Raw genomic sequence first — 24,706 nt, forward strand, 5'->3', positions numbered from 1 at the left:
CCACCTGCCCTCTCCCTGCATGACCAGCGGGTCCCACAGAGCAGGAAATGGGCTGGATCCCTCTCAGCTTCCCAAGGCTGAGACGCCATTCACCAGTTGAGGTGCCTGAGTTGTGAGGCCCATGAGGACAGAGGCCAGCTGAGCCTAGGCAGCGCCCAGCATCAGGGAGGCACGCAGCATGGAATATTGCTGGTGGAAAGCCTGGCGGCTCCTGAAAGGTCATTTCATCCCATCAGCTAAGTAAATAAAAACCCATCTCTACAGAATTATGTGGCCAACGGAGGCAAAAAGGTCCAGGGGGTCTTGAATCACCTCAGGAAATATTCAGAGTATAATGTCGAGGGAGAAAGAATCAGGCTGCCAAGACCCAGGCCCAGTGTGACCCCCATCATGGCACAGCAGTGGCCTCTGGTTTACAGTGGTGGTCTCTGGGTTCTCAGACGTGGGGTGACTTTTGCTCTCCTGATTATACCTTTAGGTCATTTTCCAAATTATCTCAAATGACCCTGCATGACTTTAAAAATTGGAAGGAAATTGCTTTAAGAACAAATAATTTCATCTGGTGCTCGGGTCGATGTGCTTATTCAGTTGGGAACTTTTAGGGAAGGGATGACTTCTGATAAGGGAAATTTCACAAAACTGTTTTCTTTGCCGTAAGAAGGCCAAATTTCCTTTCAGTTCGATGACTCTGGGAATTCTTAAAATTAGCTGGTGGCCTCCAGAGCGGGCCGTGCCCTGCGGGGGAACATCTTTATTTCTGAGTTTCTGTTCAGAGGAATCCAGGAATACCAGGGCCCCCAGCTGTGATTCATGTTCCATTGTTTATTCTAATGGTGTGGGTTTGCTCTAGCTTGTGCCTGGGGGTGGTTGGAGATTAACACACGCTAGCATTCACTCAATCAACCCAGATTGCCAGTGCTTTCGCTCCTCCCCCAGGGTCTTGGAGTGTTCTCTGGTAAGCATTAGTTTCATATCTTTATTTTTGTCTCATCACAATCTATGCCATTTTAAAAAAACAAAGGAAACTGCCTTATGCATATGCGTCCTTTTTGTAACGACATGCTCACTCTCACTGGGTACAGTAGACCCGGGTAAGCACAGAACACACGACAGGCAGAAACTAGGCCATGGTGAGTCTATATGTGGCCCATGAGCTAAGACTTTTTCATATTTTAATTGATTAAAAATAAATCAAAGGAAGAATAATATGTTGGTCTGTGGGACCTATGTGAAATTCAAATTCCAGGGCTCATAAATAAAGTTTTATTGGAACACAGCTACGCCCATTTGTTTGCAAGTAGTCCATGGCCGCTTTTGCTCTGGGATGGCAGGGTTGAGCAGTTGCCATGGAGACCAAATGGCCAGTGAGCCTGAAATACTCACTCCCTGGCCCTGTATAGAAATAGACTGCCGACTCCGGAAACAGACCTCTGTCCGAGTTAAAAGGAAACGTGGAAGAGCTCTGACCACACAGAGGTAAACCTAGATCAGACTGGACAGATTGGAAACACAAGAACTTGGGAAACCATGGAGTCTCAAGCTTCAGGCCCTCATTCTTCTTCATCTCAGTGACCTCAGGAGCCTCTGAACCGGCCTGCCCTTGTCTCAGCTTGACGCACACCCCATACCACCATCGGAGCTACCTCTCCCAACCACTGTCATCACACACAGGGTGCCAAGCGGATTTTTCCAAAGGGAAACTCGTGGCACTGCCCTCCTGCTGGGGGTACTCCAAGGTTCTCAATGGCCTAGCCTGCAGGCCTTCCCTCTGGGCTCTGAGGAGTCCCAGATTCACTGGGAAATGTGTAAGGTACAGAAATGTTGCATGCATTTGTTTGCCTAGGAAAAGCTATGGATCTTTCTCTCTGTGCCGCATTTCAACTGGAAAAGATCTACTTTTGCCTGATTTATACAATGCATTTTAGATGAAGAATAGTTTCTATTGCTTGAAAACAAATGACTTCAAAACCAGTAATGCATGAAGTTAAGCTTCTTGCCACGGTGCTGTGCCATTTGGTGTGTTACACACAGTGCACACCAAGGCTGCACGTGCTCACTTGCATTCCCCAGTCTCCCTTGCAGGGAATGGGCCCATGTGACAGGTCATTGCCCATGAACTTTTTTTTCTTTTGTATACGGACACAATGCCTTTATTTATTTTTATGTGGTGTTGAGGACCCAATTCCTCACACATGCTCGGCAAGCCCTCTACACTGAGCTACAACTCCAGCTCTTCCTATGAACTTTGGTCTGGGATGACTCAGAGCCATGCACCTCCTCCATCTCTATTTACTCAGACTTGGGAACCATTCATGCCACTTGTTCAGTGTCACAGTCTAAAGACAGTAGATCATGATCTGTCGAGATCCGTCAATGGCCATGTGGGATGTGTTCTTCACCCTGACCTATTTTAGATAGGCATATTTAACTGAAAAACAAACTGTTGTAGTGGAAAATGCCCGAAATTTGGGGGTTTGTTTATTACTAGAGAATAGCATTACGTTCTTGACAATTGAACCTGGCCCTGTTAATCTGTCCTATGTCAGTTGGTTGATTGAGTGGCTGATTCATTACTTCAACAATAGCGACATAGATGAAGAGTCTGGTATCTAGTATGCTGGATGCTCAAGACACGGAAAATATAGTCGTAGCTCCCAGCCTGAATGTACAGTCACGACGCTTTCCCTCCATAGTATTCTCTTTACCTGGATCCCACAGCAGCCATTGTGAACTATCTGTGAATCCCTGAACTCACTCAGACTATTCCTACGCTTCCTCTTTGGCCTCCACTCTTTCGTTTCCTATGGATTGAGAGATCTCAGAATCTCAAAGGCTGATGGCATTTTGTAAACTCACTGTACTATTTCCTACAGGTCACCAATGTGTTAAGTCATTCTGTGTAAAGGACTTGGACAGCCTCACTGAGTTTCCTTTACCCTCATCAGCACACATGTTCCAGGGAGCAGTGAGACCCCATAATTCATTCTGACACCTCCATTTCCCGATGCTATGCATCCCAATATTACAAAGCCATCTGGAGCACTTGTGCCTGTGGAGGTGATGTCTACGCCTGCCTGTGAGAGGAGGACAGCCACTCCGCTAAGCCTGACAGCCACTGGCCACGTGAGGCCACTGAACAATTAAAATGCAGCCAGTGCCATGGAGGAACTTAATTGTTCACTTTAATCCCTTTTAATTACCTTCATTTTAAGCAGCCACATGTGATGGTGGCTACCTTCTTGTCCAAAGTAGCTCCTGAGGATATTCAAATCTGCTTGTTTATTTATTTTTTTTGTTATTGTTGCCTACATAGAATACATTTAACATACACAACCATTCACATCTGCAAATAACATGAATGAGGTTGTTGCCAACTAAATAATAGGCTTATTTTCTCTACCAGCATTTCTCCGTCAGAGAGCTCTTCACATTTCTCTCAATTACAGCTCTGGGCTATAACTTGGGCCATGAGGCTCCAATCCAAGGTCATCAGAGTTAAGAGGTTGCCTCCATCTCTGAGACCTCTGGTGTGAGATAGTGTCTCAGCAGAGCAGAGCCATTAATTCAGTGATAACATTGGAAGTAGCCCAATAAACAAATGTAAAAAATCTTTTTGCATTCTTTCAAGAAAAAATATTTCAACGCTTAGTTGGTATACATTAGGTCTGATCATTTTTGGTGCTAGGGATACATCGGAGAACAAATCAGAGAAAGATCCCTGACTTTCTGCAGCTCACATTGTAGTACAGCAGCCCAGACAATAAGAATAAATAAATACACCAAGGGGCTGGGGATGTGGCTCAAGCGGTAGCGTACTCGCCTGGCATGTGTGCGACCCGGGTTCGATCCTCAGCACCACATACAAACAAAGATGTTGTGTCCGCTGAAAACTAAAAAAATAAATATTAAAAATTCTAAAAAATAAATAATAAATAAATAAATAAATAAATAAATACACCAAGTAGGTAGACCACACAGTATAACAGAGAAACTATTTCAGAAGAAGTGGGTTAAGACACAGAAGGGAAAGACAGTGAGGAGAAAAGACGAAGCGTCAGATGGAAAGGGTCCCAGCGGCTACAGCTCCCATCTGTGAAGGGACCCTCCCCATCCCGGGAGGAGGGCAGGCACGGGCCTGGCTGGTGTCCTGAGGGGGGTCTGAGCTGTAGGCAGGAAGTCTGCATCAGGGGGGTGTGGGTGGGATAGAGATGGGTCAGTGAAGTGAGCAGGAGGAGACCCTGGAATTCTGGATCATTCGAAGCAGGAGCACTTTTACATGGAGTCACTAACTTCTCCCCCTTCATATCTTAACCAAGAAGCTTGGTACCAGGAGTCTGGAGTTCTGGTTCCCTCCTCTAAGATGGGGGCTCCTCTCTAGGAAGCACTCCCTACGGATTATGAGGTGATTTTGCAGAAGATTCCCGCATGGGCCTTCTACACCTACCAGTTGGCAGAGGTCAAGAACGTTAGGAAGATGCACACCGTACTGACCTCCTAGGGTTGCCATAACAACGTGCCCCACGCCGGAACACTTCTGGAGGCCACAAGTTTGACATCAAGGGATTGGCAGGCTTGGTTCTTCTGAGGGCTCCTTCCCAGCACTGGGTGGCTCACTGGCCATCTTTGTCATGCCGTGGCTGGTAGACTTAGGGCCCAATCCTTCGTCTTCACGTGGCATTCTCCTGGTATGCATGTTTCTGTCCAAATGCCTTGTTTATGGTAAGACACCAGTCATATTGCATTAAGGACTCACCCAGCTCCAGCAAGACCTCATTCCTTAGCCCATTGCATCTGCAATGACTCTGTTTCCAAATAAGTTCACGTGGTCAGGTCCTAGGGGCCACGACTTCACATATGGCTCACGGGGACACACTTCAACCATAATACAGGGTCAGACCAAGTAATGGAAAGTCTGCAGGTGTGCCTGGGCCTTATACACCTACAAATAATGACTCGAGGGTTCCCCCTAAATACTTCCCTCCACGCCATCAGCCAGTAACTATGACTGTGGAACAACCTCAGAAATCACGCCGACATGAAAGACGCTGATGTTATAATGATTTTTAATGTAAAACAGAAAACGATCTTGTTTGGATCTCTTTTCTTCTAGAAATGGATGTCTATTTTCAAAATATTGCACTGGCAGCTTCAGCTAAAGCAATCTATCGCCCGGAAAGGCGGAGAGAAGCCAACGCCGTGCGCCTGCAGCTATCAATGCGAGCCCGGAGTTCTGCATGAGCCCAGGGAGCTCTGGCGGGGAGCCGGGCAGCCTGCCACGCAAGGAACGCCCTCCGAAACACGGGGTTGTGTGATGTCATAGAAGCTGCAGCTCGAGGAACCTCTGGTCTCTCTTGAAAACAAATTGCCAATGGGCTCAGGTTCAGCCCTTCTCCACTTTTCAGAATCAGGTCTCCGCAATGGGTCCTCCTACTCCAAAATAGGGAACGCAACATTTCAAATCACGTTTCATAGATTAATCAATAAGTGACGTCTTCCAGGCAACAGGGCTTTTAAGTGGCAGCCCTGGGACCTGACATCAGCCCCCAGCGGGATCGTACAGTTCCTGTCCTCTCCACTGCCTGTGCTGCCTCCCAACTTTAAAAAAACGTGGGTTTTTCTTCTTTGAAATCTAAACACCAGGGAAAAAAAGTTCAAGATCAATATATTTCTAATTAAAAAAGGCAAAACAAAACAACTCAAAAACTTCCTAAAGACTTGAATTTTGGAAATCTCCCCCTGTGTAAAAGTATGATCATAGGATTAAGAATAACAAAGGGTGTTTGATAGTTTACCAAGTGCTTCTGCCTGAAAATCTCACTTAATCCTCAGAAGTTTACAGGATGGTTGCTTGTGGCCCAGGTGGTAACGGGTGCAGTTAACACATCACCGCTGGGGTGTGGCTAAGCAGAGCTCAAACCTGCATTTAAAGCAAAGGCAGATATTAACTCATTCCCTCTGCCTTTATTTCCTACTGTTTGTTTGCTTTTGTCCTGGTTTTGTATTGGAGCCAGCCTTCAGCTATCGATACGAGTTGGAGATCTACATGAGCAGAACTAGCACAAGACCTTTGAAGACAGCTTGAGCGACTCGTTGCAGCCCTGGCTTCTGGACCTCCAGGCTGCCTTCCGTACCCGCACTACGCACTTCTCCTGATGCAGGCTGGGCTCTTCTGGATGCTGCCTTTGGGTGGTGGTGGGGAAGGGGCTCTTGTTTCTCTGCCTTGCTGTGTACCCTCAGCTCTGGTTAAGAGATGGTCTCTCTGCAGGGTACAGAGCTGCCATGGTCAGCCGGCCCCTCTGCCTTCAGCACCCTCAACCCACCACCTTTCTGAGATTGCTGGATCTGGTAGTGATTCTCATTAGAACATCATTTCAATTTAACCATTTGAGTGTCAATCCCATTTAAATGATTTCTGAATAATTTGGAAATTACTTGGGGACTATCTTATTGATTTGAATTTGAACTCTTTTCCACCTGATCCTTAGACTCATCAGCTAAGGGATGGACAGGCCGTCTCTCCCAACTGTAATGGCATGACCCAGGGAGAATTCCTCCTATGCCAGGGCATTGACTGCATCCTGGGACTGCCAGTCTGTTTGCTTTGATGGGCTATATTTTACATTCTTTATATGTCTCCAGATTACTGACGTGCATTTGGCATTAATGTTTAGCATCATGCAGAATGTGCTTCTCTCTCTACAGCATGAACACCCTGGTGGGTTTCTCTGAGCCTATTATAGTCAGCTTTGGCGTATTGCACAAATCATTCCCGATAGGAGATGACTGTGAGTTCTTTCCTGATTTCTGACCCTACTTGAATTTCAATTTATATATATTATTGGGCATCATAGTTGCCACTTATTTTTACTTTGTTTTCCCAAGCTGGCTAATTTTAGATGGAGGGTATCTCTCAGCTAGACGGCAGTGGGAAACATGCACTATAGGATCCACCAATTGCATGGAGAGGAAACCAAATCCCAAGGGACGGGCCATATGGAGGATGTGCTCAGCCCCTGACTTCCTTGCTACACTCTTCCAGCTACATCCCTCCCTGCAGGGAAGCTGGCCCCATCACACTCCCTGAAGCAACCTACTCGTCCCCATTTCTATTCACATAATGAGAATGAACTCTTCAAATAACTCTTCATGGTGCTGGACCCCAAGTGGACACATATTCGTACTGTGGCACTTAGCCCCGACGACAGCTCTGATTCAATATCCCCCCCCCCCTTTCTCATGAAGAAAGAGGAGTTTGGAGAGAACAAGTGGCCTCCTTCAGACCACAGTCGGTAAGTGGCACCTCTGTGCTTCCAGTCCAGGTCTGTGCCTCTGGTGTGGAGGATGCTCGCTCAGCACTGACAGGAGTCGCCCTTGAATTGTGACCCTTCCTTTCTGCTTTTCTCCTAAATGCACCACCAGCAGGGCAAAGGCATCCCTGTTCTCCATCCTCCTATCAGCTTCCTACCAGCGCTCGCTCAGTCCGTCACCGCTCTTCTGGTCTGTGGGAAGCACACTGCTATCAGCTCTGGTGACTTCCTTGCTCCATCCACAAAGGACAGGGACCTCAGAGTTCCCACGTTCTTTCCCCTCTGGCTCATTCTCCTCCCTGCCTGCAGCTCCTCCCAGCCCATCACCTTCACAGACATTTACATGGACAAGTTCTTCTCTGCTGCTGGGGCCACTTGGCCTCTTTTAGAACACTGTTCTACAGAATCATCTCTAGTCACAGGTGGAGCAGGTCCAGCCTGTGGTTTGCCCAAGCCCAGCCTGTCCCTTACCCTTCCAGCCTCTGCTTCTGGGAGCTGGGTGTACAAGACAGCTCCACTGGCTAGCCCATACCCACCCACGGTCAGGGCCAGTCCTCACCTAGCAGAAAATATACCAGGTCCAGGGAAGCATTCACTTCCAAATTTCCATGTGACCTTGGAACTAGAACTCTTTGGGTTTGCTTTTTTTAACAAAAAGTGCCAAATTTAGTATTTGCTTTATAAATTTTCAGGAATGCAATGAGCGTCAAAATTGATTTCAAAAATAACAATAATAACCGGAGATGTGGCTCAGTGGTAGAGTCCTTGCCTAGCATGCACAAAGCCTGGGGTTCAATCCTCAGCACTAGGAAAAAAAAAAAAAACAATAACAACAACAACAAAACATTAGGCTCAGATGCAGACAGATGACCTTTATTGATATAACATGGGGTTGTGGGTCATTACAGGTGAGTGGTAGAGGGCTGAGTGCTGAGCAGCCTCTGCTCCAAGGATTTCACAATTTTAGGAAAAAGAAAAAAAAATTTTAAAAAACAGGCTCGTAATAATCAGCTCTGCAAAGTATTTTCACAATGTTTTGCAACTGAAAGTCATCATTCTGTGGACTCTCTTGGATTTATTTTTGTGCTGCTGGATACCTGTTGATAGTTCTCTTCTTTCATCTGAGAAAACCAAGTTCTAGCAAAGGACATCTTTCACCCAAGGCACAAGATGCAGAGTCATGATGACCCAGGGTTGGGCTGTTGCCTTGATTTTTTTTTAAGGGCTCATTTATTTGCTCATTTGGTGACCCAGTGTCATGGATGGCTTTTTCCAGACCCCTAAGCACACTGTTAGTGCCACATATCTAAGAAAAACTTCTGTGGTCTGTGACATTTCTTTGCACATCATTGATGCCACTACACAAATTTTGATGCTGATGATGATTCCTCCAATACACATTTGCTCCACTTATATAAAATTTACAGCCTAGTGCTCTTTTTTTTTACCTTTTTGTGTACAAATGCTGAATCAAAGTCTTCCTGAAGAGACTCTCAGGGTGGTGAAGCTCAACATGGATGGTATTAATGATTTGTCCAAAGAACTAAAGTGTCCAGCTCTGGTCCTGGACGATAGCCCCCTGCTGGCTAGCAGCATTTTCATGATTTAAAAGTTGTTCAGAACATTCTGATTTAAAAGATGTTAACTATATAAAATGTGTGATTTAGAATGTATGAAATACAGTACTTGTTTTTAGCAAGAAATCTGCTTTTTCCTGGCTAGGCTATAACATTCTTTAAAAAACTGGGTCTGGCATTGCATGCTTGGCATCCAGAATGCCAAAAGAAAACAGCAGGTGCCAGGTATAGGTTACCTCTTGTCACGTGGGTTGTTTAGTTGGATCATTGAAACAGACCAGGTGTGGCCACACTTTCTTCACTTTGTCGAGTATTTTTAAATCTGTACGGAGCTCACCTCGCATCCCTTAAGACACAAAAGAGGCCCACCATAAACGGGCGGTCACAAGATTAACAAACACGTAGAGTAAGTAACTTTGTCGTGGTCAGGCTTTTAGTTAGTATTGAATCTGAAACTGATCTTCAAGGGGCCAGTGAGTGAGCCCGCCTTTGGCACTTACTAATCTGGCGCTCCCTGGGCAGCCATGGCCTGGCAATAAGTGGAAGCCAAAAATATTTGCTAAGTCTGTTGGAGAGAAAGAGAGAGGAAGGAAGGAAGGAAGGAAGGGAGAGACAGAGGGAGGAAATGGTATAGGAAAGGAAGAAGGGGTATTGAAAAATGAGAAGAAGAAGACAAAAAAGGGAAAGACACAGCAAATATAGGACAACAATAAACACAGAAATAAGATCAGAGGAGGAAGGGCAGAGCAAGAGGGGAGGAGGACGGAAAGAGAGGTGTGGGCAGTGGAAAACCTCAGGCTCCTGGTGAGAAGGGATACTCTAGCAGTGCCAAGTGGCTTTCCTCCAGATTTCATGGGTGTCACGGTGATTCCAGAAAGTTCTCTAGACATTGGTTTTGAAGGCAGCAGCTGGCTCTACAGCTGTCCCTTGGGTCCAGGTTCTCAGCCAACAGAGACATCATGAGTAACTGGTTTGTGAGGAGGGCTGAGGAAGGACACTGGAAGGCACGTCCTGGTCGGCTTGGAGAGACAGCAAGCCACCAGGCTGCATGTGCCGTGTGCAAAGGTTTAAACGGAGGAGTTAGAAACGACTTTGTGTCATGCAACCTGCTTAGGTGGAGCTCCAGGCACACTCCACAGATGGATGGGAAGGCCCCACTCAGGAGCAGGAAGAGCTCGGAGCCTCCTCACCAGGGTCCAGAGCGATGGCAGGCAGGGGCCACTAGCAGGCAGGCTGCTCCTCGCTCCCTCATCTTTGTGTCTCAACAACCCTGGTCCTTCCAGTCTTGGTCCAAGTTCCCACGCAGGTCAGGAAAGCTCTCGACAGGTAAAACGGGGGCTCTGTGGGGAACACTGGGGTCGGACTCGGAGACCCGCGTTGCAGCCTTGGGGCCCACATACCAGTGACACGCTGCTCCTCTCCCCTGAGTGCCCTCAGCCAGGTCAATTGCACTCAGGGACACGTGCTCAGACAGCGCTCTGACGCAGTCTCAGTGTCACAGTCCTGTGACACAGAGTGAAGGAGAACTTTCTGTACTCCAAGAAATATCATGTTTTTAAATAACAAGAGTCAAGAGAGTAATGCCCAGTTCTGGGGGAAACTGGAAAATATGGGGAATGTGAGAGAAAAGAAAAAGAAAATCCAGTCATGTAGAAATAAGCATCATTAATATGTTAATGTATCTTCTTTCACTAATATTATTGCGTACCTAAAACATATTGAGAAGCATATTGTATTGGTTTTTAACTTCTCTTTAAATTATTTATTAATTTAAATAATATCCAACGTCATTAAATTATCTTTGGAAAAGACTGATTTTCAATGACTGCATATAACTCAAGCAGATTAACACTAATTAATTTGGACATTTATCTTGATCTTTTCAGCTATTTTGATCATTTTTGCTAGTACAATAAGGTTGCTGTGAACAAGATACTTGAATACACACACACACACACACACACACACACACGCACGCACATACACACATATAGGCACACATATACATGTCTACACTCTTCCAAGCAATGCATTGGGTAGATTACAATCACTAGGCAAAAGAACGAGGATCAATTTTAAATCATCCTGCAGAGAAGTTGTAGCAAGGTACCAGAAGGGATGGGAATGCTCACTCTATTACCTGACGTCAGGGTTGAGTACCATGTAGCAAGAACAGTGAGGGAAACTTCACAAGGCATTTTCTCAGTCGACTAAGTGTGATTTAAGTTTTACCGTATGTTAATATTTATTTGATTACTAATGAGGCTAATATTTTTATTTCATGCTTATTTGCCATTTGCAAATCTTCTTTTCTAAGCTTTCTTTTGGATACTTTGCACATAATTTGTATTAGCAGATGTTCATGCTTGTCCCTTAAATTTTTTAAATGATAAAAGTAAAAAACATTGCTAAGTTTTACTATAGAAGTTGTATTAGCTTTCCACCACTGGAAAAGAATACCTGAGAAAATCAACTTAAAATAAAGAAATGTTTATTTTGGCTCCCAGTTTCAGTCCATGGTTGTTCAGCTTTACCACTTTAGGCCTGTGGCAGGGCAGAACGTCATGGTGGAGAGCATGGAGCAGAGCAGACATGTCCACCTCATAGCAGCCAGGAAGCAAAGACAGTGAGAGGAAGGGACTGGGGTCCCCATATCCCTCTGGAGCACATGCCACCAGTGACCTAACTCCTTTTCCTGGCCCCACCTCCTCTGAGCTCCAATAGCACCATCAGCTGGGAACCAAGCCTTCAACACGCGAGACTTAGGGGCATATTTAAAATCCAAACCATAACAGATGTTTTCTCATATTTCCTTTTATTATTATTTAAGGTGTTTTGTTTATAATATCTAAGGAAATATGTTTTTAGAATGGAAGTCAAGTTCCCTGAAGCTATGGAAATATATCACTTCCCACCATAAATACATTCTTTTTGTATTAGCACAGAGCTTTTAAAACAATAAACATACGATTCACATCAGAACTGTCTCTCGGTTCCTTTTTATTATTTTTTTTCCAGTGAGCCAAATTCTCAGCCCATAAAAATAGCAGAACCTAAAATGTTCATGTTTTCATTCTATGGCTATTGTTTTTTAGAAGCAAAATATCCAGAGGACATTGCAACAATCATGTTAACAGTGAAGTTTTCTGTTCCTCCTCCCATAGTAGTTTCCTTGAAGTTAGAACGTCATTCAAGAGAGCATCTCACTCTTCCTATAAGGATGTAACTGGAGCAAGGGATCTTTCTCGAAATTGACAAAAGTGAGGGAATGAAAACCTTAATCTGAATCCCATGAAGCAAATAAATCAAATGCTTTAATGACCTAGGATCTCAGAATTTGGATTTCCTAGCACTGCTTATTTTCTTTTTTAGCCTTGACCTGTTCTCACACTTTAGGAATCTATGATTGCACAGGTCTTCTTCTTTTTATAGTTTCCTGGATGATTACCTGCCTTCTTTTCCTCTGCAGCCCCATATGTCCATATGTCCATCTCTGTGCTCCTCAGCTGTGTCTCCTTAGCACAGGCCACCATGGTTTTTTTTTTTTTTTTTTTTTTTTTTTTTTTTTTTTTTTTTTTTTTTACTGAGCACAGTTGTCATGTTGAGCTCTGGCCCAATCATCTTCTGCATGCCCCTTACCTGGCTTCATGTCACATCTTCCTATAAAGAACAAAATAATAGCTATGTGTAACACCCCACTGAGATAAAAACTACTGCTAAACGTCTGGCATCCTCCCTTCCAACAACTCTTCTGTGTTTCTATATAAGCATTAAACACACCACCTTTTCCCAATAGTTCATTTGAAATTATGTTGTTACCATTTCCTAAACTGTAATTTTTAGGACAATTCCACTGCTCCACAACAGACAGAAATTTAGGAGGTTTCCATTTTTCCGGCTTTGCATGGTAGTGACTGAGTGACTGGGCATTCATGGCTTGGATTGCTCTCCAATTATTTTCTTAGGGCAGATTCCTAGGTGCAGGGACACTGTGTTTAAAAAAAAAAAAAGAATATCTATTTATACACACATGCACACACATATAAATTTCTTAGCATATAGATAAAAAATAATCTATAAAAAAAGTAAACCACGTTTCCTTCTGTTTTCAGAAGTTTCCAGGAGGAGAGTGTTTCTGTACCTGGGAATATTCTGCCTTATGATCCCAAGAATGTGTTTCTGTATTTCAAATTTTTCAAAGTAATAATTATTACCTAATTCTGTTAATCAGAATTTAAGGAGCAATTGCAGAGGGAAAACATTAGCCCCGTCTCTAGTACAGACGTCCACAGCTCCAACTGTACAATTCCTCTCAGCAGTTCCCAACCCTTGCCTTCTAGGCCTTTCTGCACTAGGGGACTAACAAGTTTCCAGCCACATCCCTCCGAAACCCAAGGACCTCCTTCAGCTGAGAGCAGAGGGGAGCCTGGCCGGGTGGGCCAGTAGGGCCGGCCACAGAGGTCCACATGCCCCATGTGTTTGGAGAGGAGATTGCTGGAAGGTTTTGTTTAACAGACTGAGGTTTTGCGGTTGAGGGTAGGCAGGGGCGGTGGGGGCAGGCCTTGGGGGCAGGACAACCAGCAGCTACAAACCGCCCTGACCTTGGCAGCTAAGAGCGCTTGATCTCAGATTTTCTTAGAATTCCAAGTAAGACTTTCAGCACTAAGTTCTTAATCTCAAATATGCAAGACTAGCGAATTCTCTTGTGTGCAACGTGCATGTCTTAACACTGGTCCCAGTGTCCCATTTCAGCCAGGTGTCCCCTGGCCCCCGCTTCCCCTGCCTCCACCCAGTTCCGTTCTCCCCCTGCAGCCTCCCAGGGTCCTCTCCAGCTCTGCTCCGGAGGGTCGACCCAGCCCCTCACCCTGCAGGCTCTGCCGGGCACTGTGGCAAGCTTTCTCCTCCTGGCTCTCAGGAGCCCTGCCTTCCCTCGGAGTCGCTGGGGTCACCGTCCCTCCCGCCATCTCTAGGAATCACTGCTCTCCCCGCCTCCTTCCGACGGTGCCAGGCACCCAGGGCCTCCCCGTGGCCGCGGTTCCCTGAATCCCAAGGAGTGAAGTGGTCCTTCCCACGAGTCTGCAGACCCTCGAGGGCAATTCTGTGCCCAATTCCAGGGCCCAGAGAAAGTCGCTGGCCACATGGAGAAGTAACACACATGTTTTCATGGAGGGAAAGAGAGGAGAATGAAGGAGAGGTGGGAAAGAAATGAAGAAGGGAGAGAGGAGAAACTCAGCGTTTACAGCAGTGAATGTAGGCGGCTGCGGCCTTGGAGCCGTGAAGGCCGGCACCTTGGACTTGATGCCTAAGACCTGGAGCTGCACAAATGTGTGGAAAGCCTCTTTACCGAAGGTCAGCGCAGCTCTCTGGAACAAGGCCAAGAAGCTGAAGGAAGTGAATATGTGGGACCCGCCCACAGAGGCCAGCAGAGAGGGACCTCCCGTCCCTTGGGACCTCGCTCACTGTCCCCTCTTTCTGGTTCACCTGCTTGTTTGTCTATTGCCCTGAAAAGTGAAGATACAGTGTGTTTCCGAGAGCACCTGCATTTCCTCTTTTACAGCGAGAAATGCCATTTGAATCATTTACATGAAGGGAAGGAGGAAATGGCACTGCTGTCCCAGGAGAGCTGGTCACTGAGGGAGATGAAAATTCTGATGGGATTCAGCGCCATGCTCAGCCCCATCCAGGTGGGGGGTGCTGGTTTCCCAAAAGCCATCTGCAGTGTCTTCTCGGAGAACAATGGGCTGCTCCTGCCCCACTGCTGCCTGAGGAGAGTCTAGTGCACATTCATTTCCACAGAAAACATCAGATTTGCAGAGGATGGGAAGGGAGTTGTTTGGGTTGGCTTTTTTGTTGATGTGACCAAAAGACCTGACCAGGATAGCCCTAGGAGGAGAAGTTTATTTGGGGCTCATGGTTTCAAAGTTCTCAGCCCATTGACGGCTGACTTTCAGGCTGTGTGCCTGAGGTGTGGCAGAACATTATGGCAGAAGAGTGTGTGATGGAAATCAGCTGGGCAGGGACATGGCACCAGGAACCTGGGAGAGAGCTCCTGGCATGGCACCAAGAACAAAATATGTACCGTCCAGGCACACCCCAATACTTCCTCCAGCTGCAGCCTATACCTGCAGTTACCACCCAGTTAATCCACATTAAGGTGTTAATACACTGATTAGGTTAAGACTCTGAATATCTGAATATCGCCTCACCTCCAAAATTCCTTGCATTTTCTCGCCTAAGCTTTTGGGGGACACCTCATAGGTAAACCATAACAGGAGCTCACTCAACAGGCCACTTTGGTTGAAAAGAGCTCCCCAGTTCGAGGCCCATGTGACTCTTGACAGCTTTGGTGATGTTACAGGGAGGGCTGTGCTCTCCAGAGAGCCATGTCCCCACAACTAAGGAGACAATTGTTTCATACACAAACTTAGCAAAATTGGTCAAAAAGTGGAATCTGTGTCAATGAGGTGAATGTTCCAGGAAACAGGTAGAGAGTTCTCAGGAATTTGGATGTTTGGCCTGCCCATATTTCTCTAATTTTAATTTCATTTATTTATACTTTGAATTCAGGTTTTAGAGTACAAAACTCATCTGTCTTCCTTGTGGGAGACCAACCTTGCACGTGACGGAGTCACACTCCCCGGCTGGGTGCTGAGGTGCTCAGACACAGAAATGTGCCAAAGCTTTCCCCACCCTTCTTGGGTTCTACGGTTGGTCTCGTGCATGGGTCTGTCTTGCTACAGCCCCGTGGGTGAAGCTACGCTCACCTGTTCCTTTCTAATATAACCCCTTGCCCTGTTTAGGATAGAATCTTCTATGGAAGTGCCTTGTGTGTGTCCCCTTCTCTTACTGTGCTCTTGGGTGTGGCCTACCCAGGTGTCAGTCAACCTGCTGACAGTGGACATCATGAAGACAGACTCAGCCCCCTGAAACCTGACCCCTGGCCTCATTTGAATAGCTTCTCCTCAATAAAAGGGGTCAACGTGTGCTCTTGCTCTCTCTCTTCCTGCAGACCCTTAAGATCAGAGGAGCCCAAAGAAAAAGGTATTTATGTCTCTTGTGTGGTTATTTTGCTCAGCCCAGTTAGCCCAGTTTACCAGGAGTGACCCCTGAGCATTTTAGTTGTGAGAACGGAAACCCGGCAGTCCCTGTCACCCAATTAAAGCTTCTGTTACTGTCTGTGATTTGTGTGTCTTTTGTGTTTATTGTAATACAAGAAAATGTATGTGTATATACATCTAGATGTATGTATGTGTTTATGCCATATTATGTTAATAATAACATTTATTTATATATTTAGAATGCATCTGTCACACACACAGCCATGAATTTTGGTCTCATTTTCTATACTTATGACAAATATCACAGTGTCCTGCCGCTCGCCTGCCACATAGCAATGCACATCTGAGAACCTTCATATCAGTCTGTAGGACCACATTCATTCATTCTGTTAGGTCTGCAGAGCATTACAGTGCATGCAGTCTTCATAATGTGATTCAAAACCAGGGTTCTTTAAGGCTCTTTCTAATCTTCTGTTATTAGTAATCTGAAATACAATAAATAATCTGAAATATGGGTCATTCTGTGCCTATGTTGTTTAGGTTTAGCTGCAGAATAAATTTCTAGAGGAAAAGTTGCTAAATCAAGCCTAGGTGTACTCATAATTGTTTTTCCAGAATATCATGTTTTTTATTTATTTTTTGACACTTCAAAAGAATCAAAAATAGTGAAAATACATCTCCTATATGTGCTTTTCCTCTAGAGACAAGTTCTTATTCTTTTAAAAATTTTTTTAGTTATTTGCATGTTGTGTGTTTGTTTCTAGTGATAGTCAATGCTTGCGTGTGTGTACACACATACACATGTATACATATGAGTATGTATACATGTGTATAAGTGTGCACATATGTTTATATGGGGTGTGAGTACATCATGCATATGCACACACAGGCACATAATAAGCTTATTAATATGGAGCTGCTTAAACCAATTATGGTCTACTCTGGAACGTTGTGCAACTTCTATAGAAAATGAACTGTTAATGTAATAGCACTAAAAGATCACAGAAGAATCCTAGAGCAAAAGAAAAAAAATGAAACAAGAAGAAAAGACTTGAAGATGTCCAACAATGTGAATGGGAGGAATCTCTTATGAAATGAGAAAGAAAGCATGTGTTCATCTGTAAGTGAGAGTTTGGAAGAACATTTACTGGGATATTTTCTGTGCTGAATGTATATGTGTGTGTGCATGTGTGTCTTTATATATGGTTTTAAAATAATCATAGAAATCAAAGATATCTGGGGAAGGATCTAAAGATTTGCCTTTATTTCTCCATTTTACAATATATATTTCAAAGAAAGACCAAAAAATCATAAGTATGAGAAAAGAAGAGGCTACTGGGCCTTAAAGATATATGGTTTTTAATCCAACAGGTGCTTTCTATGCATTTCTCCAGATGGGTGGCATCCCAGTGTTGAGAGCCACAGCCCAGTCAGAATGACGCCTGGCATCTGCCAGAGGGAATGGTTGAAAGGTGACGCCAGTGAACCATTGAGATGATGATTTGAATTAAGCTATATATAACTGCTGTGATGCTGGATTGATTTAATTGCATATTTGACCTTTACTGTCGGGTAATAGGGCAGCTCTTGCTGTTTGAATCTACAAGGCTTTGTGGCGGCTCGGTTATTTGTGCCAGCCAGACTTCGGCAACCCAGGACCACACTGGGACACATATAAGAATGTAGATTCAGATACTCATTTCTAGAGTTTATAATTTAATAGTTATAAGAAGGAAACTTAGTTGTACATTAAACATATAATGACAACAACAAAATTTTGACACATAGCTTTATGGCAGAATATCTAGCCACATCAAACACTGGGACCCTTTATTCTCTAAGATATATATATATATATATATATACATAATATATAATGATATTTCATATATAATAATATATATTTTTTGCATACATATGTATCTCCAATTCATTTATTATTTTTGCATATTTCAGATGCAGTAGAGTGCGGTAGAAAACATTGCTGCCTTTGAAACAAGAATCAAGTGGACTTGAATTTTGACCCTAAGACTCCCTAAATAACAGTAGGAAACCCTGAGCTGTTACATTTACCCAACTAGATCAGTATGAGAATCTGACATTCAACACATAACACATTAACAATGTGTGTGGATACAGTACTCAGTACGTGATAGCCATCATCATTTCTAGAGACAGACAAAATACTTCATCTTTTTATTATTTTATATGCTAGCATATTTCAGGTGACAGCAGTAAAATTAGCTATGTTGCAAATACACGAAGTAGAATGTCCCTGGAGAAACAATAACTCAGGGCAGAGCAGGGCTTGTGGGCAGCTCTGCTTCTGTAGGACAGTTTCCAGGAAGCCAACTGTCAGGGCTCTCCGAGGACTTTTCATTACACTCATCTCAAATATAGAGTGATTTCATTTTAGATTACAGAAGCAACCACAGTCTCAGAGAGTGGGAAATTGGTAATCAGTCACAGCACCTAGAATTTAGAGAGGAAAGAGTCATATTTAACATTGTTTTGTTCCTCTCCTGCCCATATGTAGGGTCCCAGGGAGCACCCAGGCACCTTTCAGAGACCTGCTTTTCAATACTCTAAGCAAGATGTCATGATACTGAGTATTCAGCTTGCTGGAACGGGGAGGGACACCGGGGACAGCCTAGTGATTAGTTTGTTCATTAACTTATGCATGCAGTAAATATAAATGGTGCATGATGAGTTAGCATCCTCCATGTACCAGGTGTTATGCTAATGACTTTCCATCAATAATCTCCAATCCTGCAGCCACCCATCAGAAGAGGTATCATTGCCACATTTCTCATGTGAAGAGCTGCCATTTAGAGAGTTTAAGGAAACTTTCTGGGGTGACATCATTCCCTAGGGTGGAGTTGTGTTGGAAGCTGGGCATGCCTGAGTGCAAAACCCATAAACTCTCACTGTACCCTACTAAGGGCCCTCTGTGCTGGACAGCAGTGCTGGGTGTCTGTTCCTGCCGCCTGGTGCAGTGAGATGGCAAGTGACTTCCTGTAATCAGGAAGAACAAATGGCCAGTTCAGAGGAGGTTTCCATGCTAGACCTGCCACTTGAGAACCCCACAACCCTGGCCATCCATACTTCAGTGATCCACATGAAATCCCACCCTGCCTCTGAGCAGATGAGGAAAAAGTTTATTGGGAAGGACAGATGGGGATTCTTCCTGGTACCTATTTCTATGATCTCCTTGCTCTCAAAGTAAGATTATCTCTCTGTCTCTTACCACTGTTCCTGCGCCATAGCATATCACCTTAGAGGAGAAATACACCTTTATTCTTCTTCTAGATTTGCCCCTTGGAAACAGCATGTTCATATGATCTGAATGTATGATCCAGTCAACAGCCATTTTCTGCTCTTTCCCCATATACACTCATTGATCTCTCCGTCCACTGCACTCAATTGCTGGCCCTACACTTCCTTCTGAGCCTCCACACCTTCTCTCCCTACAGCCTCCTCACTATCCTTCAGCACCACTGACTTCCCTAAAGGGAAGGACTCAGCGAGACCCACTTTCCTCAGCAAGAAGCCCCACGCTGTGAGCAGGAAGGTGGCCACAGTTCCAGTCTTGCTGTCCAAGTTTTTCTTCCTCGAGGGAAGTACAGCGTGTTCCTGTTCAACAGGGAGTCACATCAGCTCCAGATGCCCACTCTGGTAGCCATTGGAAGATGCATCTAGAACTATCTTCCAGTGGCGTTGAATTGACTTGAGAGCCACGTTACTTTATCCTCCCCACAACCTGCTCCTGCACAGGGCTTTGCAATTCCCATTAAACAGCAAGAAGACCCTTTAAGTCTTTCACAGACTGTGAAAAAATGATCAAGTAAAATGTCCGGCTGAGCTCAGGTTCAAGTTCAAGGTGGGAGGTGGATATCTGCAGTGAGATTTTCTAAGCAGGGAACTATCACAAAGGGGCTCATGCTGTTTCTGGAAAACAGAGGTCTCATTTGCACATGCTTGTTTTGTTGCTACCTCCCTTCCTGTCCCCAGCAGTGCCTACTGTCACCCTTACTGTCTCCCTAGCTGCTCTGTCTCAGCCCTGAGTCCTCAGAGAAGAGGAGATCTGTCTGTCTCACCTAGGCCTCTGAAAGGCAAACAGCAGGCTCCTGTCTCCACATTTAACGAGGAAAACCCAAGTCAGGAAGGCTGGTGCCGAGGTTTTATGGAGGCTCTGGGCCAAATGGCTTCGCCAGGAATTCAGCCCACACTGGCCTCTCTCCTGGGAGCTGCAAAATGCAAACAGCTCTGGTAAAACCGGAGAGCAATTTCCCAAGCAGGAGACTGGGAGCTTTTAACGAGCTCAAGTGAGCTGCTTGTTCCTCCCCTGGTCCTCTGGTCGGGCTAATTAGATTGCCGGTTATAAGAAGTGGTTGTAAGGAGCCCTTTGATGGCCCAGAGGCAGCACAAGGGTGGAGGCTCCCTCCGAGGGCCAGCAGTGCAGGTTGGGGTGACAGAAATGAGCAAGGCCTGTGCGGGGCTTTCAGGGTTTTGCAAGATTTCTCTCCTTTTCACTCTGTCTTCTCTTTCCTTCCTGAGAGTCATGCCACAAATCCTACTCATGATACAGTTTCGAATTTTTCAAAGAAAGGTGGAGGAGAGGGCAGGATGCACTCTCATTATGTTCTCATCCATTCATTCTTGCCTTTTCTTTCCCTCCCTCCTTCTCTTTCTCCTTCCCTTTAATTGACCTTGTTAGGTTTTAAGTTAGAGTTTGGGGTACCAAGATGACCTTGTACACCTAAGACAGAGAATCCAGATACATTGAGAATTGCCAAATAATTAGGAAAGTAACCACAACCACCTTGCAGACAGAGCCCAGAGGCCCGTGAAGGTAGTGGGTCAACCGGATGCTTCGGGGACAGGGAGCAGTGACAATGCAAAAGAGCATGTGCAGATCAGAACTCTGATTCCCAGAGCAACAACTGGACTGAGTTTTATTTTTAAAAAATCTATCTTTTGATGTTAAAACACAAAAATAGCCGGATAAGTAAGAATTGGTAAGTTAAAGGATAAAAAGGACATTTCACTTAGTTGAAATGATATGAAGTAAAGCAATGCTTGATAAATACAGGGAACTGCATGTGGCTCAGAGTGATGGAGGGCTGCACCCTGACCTCTAGGCCACCCCCAGCATCGTCAACAGCCTGTGCTTATTCTCGGTGTTCTCAAGGGAGCATAGAAGAAGGGCAGCTCTGGCCGCCATCCAAGGCTGGCACTCCCTGACCAAGGAGGGGGTCTTCTGTGGTCTGTTCTGTCCCTCACATTTATACATTGAAACTCTCACCCTCAGTTTAGCTCCATTTGGCCATAGACCTGCAAGGAAGTAATTATGGCAGTTCCTTCCTAATCTAAGGGAGAAATAGTCTGAGACTCCAGAGGAGTCCTGAGGGCTCAGATAGGACTGAGCCCTACCTAGGTTTTTTCCCCCAGCCCAATCCTATCTATGACGAAGCTTGGTTTATAAATTAGGCACAGTAAGAGATTGATAATTATCACCAATAATGGAATAATTACAACAGTATTCTATAATAAAAGCTCTTTAAATCTTTTGCATTATTTATTTTTGAAAAATTCCATTTAGTATTTTTGGATTCCAGTTGAAAGCACATAGATGAAACATGATCCTCACATCCCTCTTACACGTCTGCCATGGAGAACAGCATGTTCCAGAGAGGGGTTCTTCTCTAGCCAGACCCCGGAACTAAGGAGACTCATGGAAGGCTGTGCCCACTGTTACCACTGGAAGACCGGGAAGCAGACGTGGAAATCAAAGGGAGGAAATCTCAGTGTTGTGAGGAAATCTCATCAAAGTCGAAGGAGTCCAATAACAGCTGCCCAGGTGCTGCCCCGTCTTCAACCCAGCAAGGCTGACCTGATGGCATTCCCAGGGCTCCCGCCAGGCCGAGGAGGCGGGCAGGAGGACCAGGACTCACATGTGCCTGCAGCCCGCTGACCTCCTCACCCCTCTTTTGGGAGTACACTTGCCACAGGTGGAAAGACTGACTGGGGGGAGGTGAAACAGTCCAATCAGCCAAGCCTGAGAAAGTGCTGTGTCTAGCACAAGATTCACACTCAGTAAATATTGTCTTATGCTTTGAATGGCATTTTTGGATTGCATTTTCTTATTCAGTGTAATATTGAGGACAGTAAAATGATGCTACATTGAACAAATGATACTTGATTCAAATATTAAATTACCTATTAAATTAAAAAAAAAAATCTGTGCACTTTCCCTGTGCTTGTGCTATGCTAGATAGTGAGGGGGACAAAGAAGATACAAAGGCAACAGTTACCATCTTCAAGTACCTCTGAGTCGGGTGGGAGAGGAAAGCCTCAAAACTAAGGTGATGACAAATGCAAACATTTGTTAGAATTGCTGTCACAGGTTTTTCTGAAGGAAATGGTGGAAGTGCAAAGAGAGAGTGATTGATTCTGACTTGATCAGCCAGGAAAGAGATGGGAACTGGTGTGGGTGTGGGAGAGGAGTTGGCACTCCACTGAGAAGACACACGTGTGCATGCACACACACACACACACACACACATACACACACAACTGACTTGTGATATAATAGGCAGAGACTTCATTTTCTTAAAATTTAATTTTTAATTAGTTAAATATGACAGTAGAATGCATTTATGCACTTTGATATATCACACAGAGATGGGATACAATTTCTCTTTTTTCTGAGTGTACATATTGTAGAATCACATTGGTCATGAAGTCACATATGTACATATTTACTTGTTTCATTCTACTATCTTTCCTATCCCCACATCCCCTCCCCTCCCCTCCCTTCACTTCCCTCTACCTAATCTAAGGTAACACTATTCTTCCCTAGCATCCACCTTCCCCTTACTGTGAGTTAGCATCCACATATTAGAGAAAATATTCAGCCTTTAGTTTTTTAGGATTGACTTATTTCACTTAGCATGATATTCTCCAACTCCATTCATTTACTGGCAAATGCCATAATTTCATTCTTCTCTAAAGCTGAGTAATATTCCACAGGACTGCATTTTTAATAAAGAAAAACATCTCTGGACAAATGGATTGCTCTGGGGATATGAAGAAATTAAGGCAGAGAAAATAATCTGAGATGTAATGCTTGATTCAGGGTAAATGATTCATTTAACAGATAATATTCATTGACATCTGATTTCACAGCTTGGTTCATTTAGAATTTCTCCCAGACTTGAATATCAGTGGACAAAAAGGCTTCCCTGTAGCCCCACAGAACAATAACTGTCCATTTGTCTCCGGGATTACTGATTCAATTTAGGAGACATTATAGTTTAATGGAAAAAGAAATGGACTACCCGAGATACTTGGACTCTAACCTTTCTGGATTGTATTTCACTGGAAAAATACCTAAAACTCAGCTTCCCATCTGTGAGATGGGAAGAAAGGCAATATAATGTTAGTGTCATAGTAACAGTGACAAAGCAAGGTGCTGATAAACAGCTAGAGGACAGCAGGCTGCCCTTGATCACCCTGTCAATGAGGATGGAGAAAACCAAGTGACCGGCTCTTCCCAGAAATCAAATCTATGAATTAGTTGAAATTTATTAAAATCTGCTGTTCTTTAAGAGTATCCAAGTAGTTAGAGTTGTGTGCATACTAAGCCAAACTCTCCTCTCCAGCCTGCCGCGATCCTTCCGGCTTCTTCCCATTTGTTGGCTCTGACAGTAGGTTGGAAATAAAGTTTTTAATGTCAAAATAGACCATTACAGAATGTCATCTTGCTCTCCTCTTTGTAACTTCCTTGCCACATAGAGAAAAATGAACGGAATTCAGAATATCTGGAGACAAAACAAATCCTCTTTTGTGCTGTATCTCCTCTGATAATATATTTTATAGAAAAAGCGAGAGAATTTTGTAAAGTATCCTCTATTTTGGTGTCATATCTTGATTCCACAAGCCAAATATGACATTGTCACTGTCCTATTCAAAACACTTTTGAGGATTTCCAAGTCAACTCAAGGTAAAGTCAAGATAGTTCATTTCACGGTAGGCTCCATGACCTGGTTCCCTTTCCACCCCCTTTCTTGCCCCTTGGCTTGGATCAAACCTAACTCTCCTCTCAGCCCTGCTGGATCCTTCTGTATTCCTTACATTTGCACCTGTCCGTCAGTCTGCAGCACACGGTTCTTGATCAGGGTCCACGGATTCCAATGGATCTGTGGACAGACAGCTCAGGAGCCTGGCTGGGAAATTTTTCTTTTTCTTTTTCATTTGCATCCACTGAAATGTACTGTTTCCTTCAATTATGAATTTCGCAAACACACCATGGCAATTTTGTGATTTTCATCAGTAATAGAGATCCTAGTTTTTCATATCACAACCTACTTGAAGATATCTTGAAATGTTGCTTTTGCCAACCTAACCCTGGACTCTGCTAGAGTGCTTGGCTTAATACGATGTGTAGGGCTGGGGGCGTGACTCAAATATTTAAAGTTGTATTTTAATACAACATTTTAAAAGTATCTAGTTTTCTTTGTAAGTTTACATATTTGGCTCTGTGCATTTAAATACTCCATCATATTTTAATGATAAACTCTGAGATGGAGTTTAGAAGTTTTGCTAGACAGCATAAGTCAGCCCCATCATGAAAATGTTGAGGGGATCCGAGGCTGTCTCCCTCCCCAGCGGCATGGCTCCTGCGGAGCACCTGGGCTTTAAAGTCATCTCAGACCTCAGCGACCAGCATGGTCCCCAGGATGGGGCTGTGCTCCACTTCACA

The sequence above is a fragment of the Urocitellus parryii genome, chromosome 12, assembly GCF_045843805.1.
Source record: "Urocitellus parryii isolate mUroPar1 chromosome 12, mUroPar1.hap1, whole genome shotgun sequence".
NCBI classification, from domain to species: Eukaryota; Metazoa; Chordata; class Mammalia; order Rodentia; family Sciuridae; genus Urocitellus; species Urocitellus parryii.